Genomic DNA, 6,000 nt, shown 5'->3' on the forward strand with positions numbered 1-6,000 from the left:
ATCAGACACTCCGGAGCAGTCAGACTCTGGGTTCTGTCCTTCACACTCGTTTTCTAGATTAATATTCATGTCAATCCTAGGAGGTATTAGTGCTGTCGTCTTACGGATAAGGAAATTGAAGCAAGAAAGACCACGGTATTTGCTAATGGTCACACAGCTAGTAAGAAGCGTAGCTGTGGTTTACCTTGACTTCTTTAAACTTAGAGCTCAAATATTGGAGCCTTACAGCTAATGTTTCTAATACATCACCTGCATCCAGGTGCCCTGTCACATGTCCATCTTCCTTGACTCCACCTCTTAAATCAGAATCTCTGGGAATGGGCTCCAGGCATCTGTATGCTAAGACATGACTCCAGTGATTCTGATAAACACCGAAGAAAGGAAACCACTACGCTGGGTGATTTGGCCGCTTACTGTACATACACTGGAGTTTAGGTTTGACATGAGAGGCAACTGAGAAAGAAAATTAATTAGTCAGAGGAAGATACGGCATTATACCATAGAGGGGAAAAAATATCCAAACTAGGAATTTTAAGATCTTTTAAGATGATCAAGATTCTTGTATTAAATAATGGGGTCATCTTAACCTCTTTAAATTTGTATCCTTATCAATTAAAAAAAAATCCTGTTCAGCCTACCTAAGTAGAATTGTGATGAAAATATGATGAGAAAATAAATGTTATTAGTTCTGAAAAGCAAAGGCCTATAAGCACAGTGAAGTTATGATGAAAATAATGTCCCAAGTGCTCAGTCTTAAGGCTTTGAGTAACACAGTTTGTTAAAGAAGAGGTAAGGTTTCCTTCTCCTTTACGCAGGTGAGTCAGAGACCATGCAAGGTCGAGAGCCTTAAAATGAACAAGGTCGAATATGATTAGGAAGACACTCCAGAGAACTGGCAGACCTATATGATGTTTGCAATTAAGGAGGTAGAGGAAAAGACAGGAGAGCCTTCTTCTAGAGGTTCAAGGTTGAGAATGGGGTGCTTGGGTTTAAACAGGAAATTGGTACCAGGTGATGTATAGAGGGATTGAGTATAGAAGGCAGTCAAGGTCCTTGGAACGTGAGGAAGAGCAGAGAAAATGGTATTCAGAGTCATTTACTTATTTTTTCACTCATTCATCAGATATTCATTGAGCATTTCAATGGTCTCACTCTAGATATGCTAGGGTTCTGAGAGGAATGAGAGAGTCCCTGCCTTCTAGGGGTGCATGGTCTGGGTGGGGTGGAGCTGGTGGTAAAAGTGAGTAATTCCAAGAGGTAAACGATGTGCTTTTCCAGTGTTGGCGCTGCTGGGAAAGGAGGAACTGAAGTCGCCGGAAGGGTGGGTGGAGGGGAGAAATAGAGCACCACTAGAGGGAGGATTTGCCTGGGAAAACCCTCCCTTGGCGCCGTTAATCTCAGACTCATTCAGTTTCACCTAAATTCCACAGCTGAAGGTAGAAGACTGGCTATCGTTCCCTCCATGTCTGTGATTTCATTGAAGGACAGTCATCTCATATCTCAGTATAAAAAGTGGAAGAAGTGGGAATAAAAGGTGAGAGATACAGAATGCTATTTGTGCCTTACAATGATGTTTTCGTTTTTAATAAGCACAATTCTTAGAATTAAGAGCCCAAGTGTCAGTTACTATGACTTACTTCATTCAAGATTAATATGTAACAATAGATTTTTTTCACTAACTATGAAGTTTCAGAATCTAAGAACTCTGCTTTTAGGAAACTCATTATGATGATGTTTTTATTTGAAATATCACTTTATCTAAACCTACTATGAAGAAATGGCTCCGAAGTAAAACCCAGTAGAAAAAATTAAATTATTTCTCAAAATATCTTAAGCATGAACTATTCACTGTATTCCCTGTTACTTTGAAGAAATAGGGATTTGTGGTGAATGTGATCTACATAATCAAATCTGCAATATTACCATAATCATAATGCCCTCTGATATGTTACATTATAATTATCCTTCTAAACCACAGAAATCTTAACTTGTCATTTACCAAATACTAAAATAGGGAGGAACAAAAGGCTTGTTATATTTGACAATCTAGAAAGATCGTATGACATCTATGCCATGTGGAAAACTATTCCACATACAAGACTGGCAAGAAGTGCATGGAAAAATGGCCCAGTGGATAGAAAATTGAATGGGCCATAAACATCAAGAATGGAGAACTTTCCAAAGTGAGGCTGTGGCCCAAATTCCACTCAAGCCAATTGACTCTGGAAGGAAAAAAGCCGGCTCAGCTTGTAAAGAGAAGCTCCATATCTGAATGTTATTTTACCCCAGGGCAATGACATGGTTTTGTGTCAAAAGGAAACAAAAGTTCTCTGATTATTCATTAGAACTGCAGCCAAAAGAGACAACATTCATCACCCTTAGAGAAGCTCCACTCAGCATCCAAACAAGGGCTGTTGGGAGGCCTGACTCACCTGATGCTTAAAGATGAGCATCTCTTTAAACGGGACTGACCTGCACGCAGGTGTAAACCAGCTTGCTCCCTGATCACCCTGGGAGGTCTCAGTTTGGGCATTACCTTTAGGAGGGATGTCAAGGACAGCCATCCTATTCACTATGTCACCATATTAAAAAGTGTAAGTGTTGGGAGAACTGGAATTTAGAATCTGAATTCTAACTACTGGCCCTCAACCCACCATTAACTCATACACCATTTCAAACAAGCCACCCAAACTCAGTCTCCTGAGAAAATTTTGAATAGTAATAAAATACCACATGGCAAATAAGAATATGATCAGAATTCACATGAGAATGTCATTTAAATAAGAAAGCAAGAGTATCTTCAAAAGGAAAAAAATAGTTAAGCCCCAAATACTTAATTTCTAAGATTGATTTTATTGATAAAAGTGATTAAATTATTTGGGGACCTTATTTCTCTCAAGTTATTTCCAATAATCAGGTTCTGTGAAAATTCAAACCAGGCCACTAGCTTTTCTAGAGTAAAAACATCAAAAATGTTCATTAAAAAATGTGGGTTCTGCCACATGTTGCTATATGTGAAGACTAAATAGGTACATGGAATTTTTCAATAAATCAGTAAATTTATTATACCCAATACCATGAAAAGAGGTCTAGGAAACCACAAAGTAATGTATTATAAACATAATATATTGTACTATGAGTATTTTAAATATATGTTATCATCCTCATTCTAGATAATACTGCATCGAAAAGTCAGATAATAAAAAGTCACATATTAACTGTAGTTTCTTTTCTCTCACACTCTAGCTTTGTAAATATAATACATTTTACCGACAAGCAAGCATCTGGAACACAGCACCTAATGCATTAAGGATGGCTTCAGGTGGGTGTTCCTTATAGAGGCCTTTCCCTAAATGATAAAAAAAAAAAAAAATGTCCTAAAAGAGGGCTGGGAACAGGAGGAGAGGAAAGATGAACTTCTACAGATTTAAAATACGATCAGAGAATAAAAAGCACCAAAGTTTCTTACAGCACAAAATAATGGTATTAGAGGTTTTTTTCACAACATAATTTTTCAAAAGCCCATCCTCTAATTTAAATGAGAAAGTACAAATATTGCCACTCTAAAATAACTCATTTCCCAAAGGGAGGAAAAAAGAAAATATCCAATTTTCTTTGAATTTAACTGAACTATAAAATTTTTTTAAATGATTTCGTCTTTAGAATGCATAATTTACTTAAAAAGGAACATAATAAAGATGGAAAATAGAAGCTTTATTTTCTACGCTGGGAGACACCTCTTTTGTTTCACTCCCATTACCTTTCAATATTTCAAATATCAGTTCATCCCCAGATGATCAAGGGGCTAAAAAGGGCTTTGCTGTTTCGTCAACTCCACATTTGCCTGAGATCATGAAATGGCTTCGTTATATCATTAGTTCGAAATCTCCTCTTGATAGTTCCTGGACCTCCTCCCAGGCCCTTCCCTCCAACACACACCCGTAGGTCACCTTTCTCAAGTTGTTAAAGCAAAATGCCTAAATAACCCTCCAGATGAAAGCAAAAGATGCCAAAAGACTGGAACTTTGATTTCTCTCGAATTGTTCATTCTCTCCAACCATCACCTCCCCCCACCACATGCCACTCCTACTTTTTCAGTGTATCCCCCAGACTTACAGAGCAGCTGTTACCAGAGGTAGGGGTGAGTTAACAGGAGTGTAGATAAACTCAGTGTGTGTTCTGGTGTTCCTGCGTGTTCTGTTAAAGAAAAAGGTGTGTGTGTGTGTCTGTGTGTCTGTGTGTGTGTTGAAGAGGGAGCAAGTATTATGTTCTGTGTGTTAAGTAGAGAAGGGAAGGAGTTGAATACATTCCTCCCTTTTAAAATATTTTAACTTATTAGAAACATCAACTCAGAAACTAAGAATCTAGAAGATTGGTAATTAATATACCCGAGCTTTATGTGGGTGAAATAAAAAGTTCAAGTGTCTCTGTACAGGGCAGTTCTTAAAATTATTCTAATGAGAAATGGGATTCAAGGTGTGTCTTTTAAACTTTGGACGTAACCATTTCTAGAACCATTCCTGGGCTGGCAGGCAGGACAAGGAGTGCCCGGATGCTCTGCGAGGGACCCGCAAGGTCAGCTGGCGCTGGGAGGCACAAGCCCCCACTTGGTACCTAGAAATGCCAGCTAAGACGCATCAGCTGGCAAGCCCTGGGGCAATCCAGGAGGCAGGGGAAGGATGGGAAAATGAGCCCCGCTTGCTCAGGCTGCCTGACTTTCTCTCTCTTCTCTACCCAGCCACAGTCACACCTACTAACTCAGGTTTTACAAAGAGCAAAGCCCCTGCATGTTCTCCATTCCGCTGGAAGCAGGAACACAGTCCAAATGCGCACATAACATCACAAAAGCTTCTTTCCTTCCACCCATCTATAGGCACCCTGACCATCCTGACCAGACGTCCCCAAAATATGCCTCTGGAGCAAATCAGTTTTGAAAGCAGCCGCACCAGCAAAGACACCAGCAGCCCCTCTCCCACTCCTACCACGGTCATCCGCGGGCACCCAGAAAAGTGGCGGAGGACGAAGGGGAAGTCGATCGGAGAGCCCTCGGAGGAACCGCGCATTCCCTTCCACTTACTCGGAGTTGCAAACGTGCCGCGTGCGCTCAGGCTGCCTTTGTTGGTCGGGGCGAGGTTTTCTGCCCGGAGTCCAGGTACCCGAGTCACTGCTGCTCGCGGCCGCGCCTCTCCCTGCCGCCGGCACGCACGGTGGCTCACTGGTCTCTTTCTTCCCCTCTCCCCACTTTGGCTTTTCCTCTGCTCTGCGGCTCCCTTGGCGGGATTTTCGGACGGGAAGGCGGGGAACCAGACGGATCCTGCCTCGGAGTGGAGCACGCCCTGCCGGGGAGGGGACGGAAGGGAAATGGAGAATGGGAGGGAGGAGAGGAGCTGGCAGGGAGAATGCGAGGGCTGGGCGAGGGTGGGGGGGCGCGCCTTTCCCTCGAGAGCTCATTGGGAAACTTATTAAAAGCAGGGTTCACCAGGGGCAGTATCTCCCCACCCGCGCCGGCACGCGGATTTGAACCCAGAGGCCAGAGGATGAAGCCCTGTTTCGTTTTTAGCAGAGACAGATGCAATATCTCTTTCCCAAACTTTGTGCATGACCTCTCCTTTAGGTGGGTGCGTACCTCAGTTTATCAAGTAGCGCATCTTAAATGGACGGTTGATGGCATCTTAAACTACAGTTTGGGCCCCAGGGCGATTCTTTTTAAATGATACTCAGGGTGGAAAAGCAGTCTTCAAGACCAGGCTCTCATTTGCCCCCACGCCTATCGCCCTCCCCCCGCGCAGCTTGTCACTTCAGCTGTCAGTCCCATCCCACCTGTGCGTCACCACATGTGCAAAGGACTTTTTTGCGCTTGTCACAGAATGACAGATGTCTGAAAGTTCCCAATGAAATGCCACGTTCATTTAGGGGGCTCTTTCCTTTTCTGGCTTCCTTGGTACATTTAGTGACCTATTTAGTGACATGCCTTTGACACCCAAGAATTTAGGGGATTAA

General features: G+C 42.4%; 1 protein-coding gene across 2 annotated transcripts in view; it reads right to left on the reverse strand.

Annotated features, from left to right (window-relative positions):
• PTN (pleiotrophin) overlaps positions 1-5,337 on the reverse strand; it is a 98,373-nt gene extending 93,036 nt beyond the window's left edge. The window contains exon 1 of one of the 2 annotated variants that reach the window (XM_081244531.1): positions 5,078-5,337. The gene's annotated coding sequence lies outside the window, so the exon portion shown is untranslated. The remainder of the gene's footprint in view (positions 1-5,077) is intronic. The other variant, XM_081244530.1, reaches the window with a different exon arrangement.
• Between the last annotated feature and the right edge of the window lie 663 nt (positions 5,338-6,000).

The sequence above is a fragment of the Mesoplodon bidens genome, assembly GCF_964165515.1.
Source record: "Mesoplodon bidens genome assembly, chromosome: 9".
NCBI classification, from domain to species: Eukaryota; Metazoa; Chordata; class Mammalia; order Artiodactyla; family Ziphiidae; genus Mesoplodon; species Mesoplodon bidens.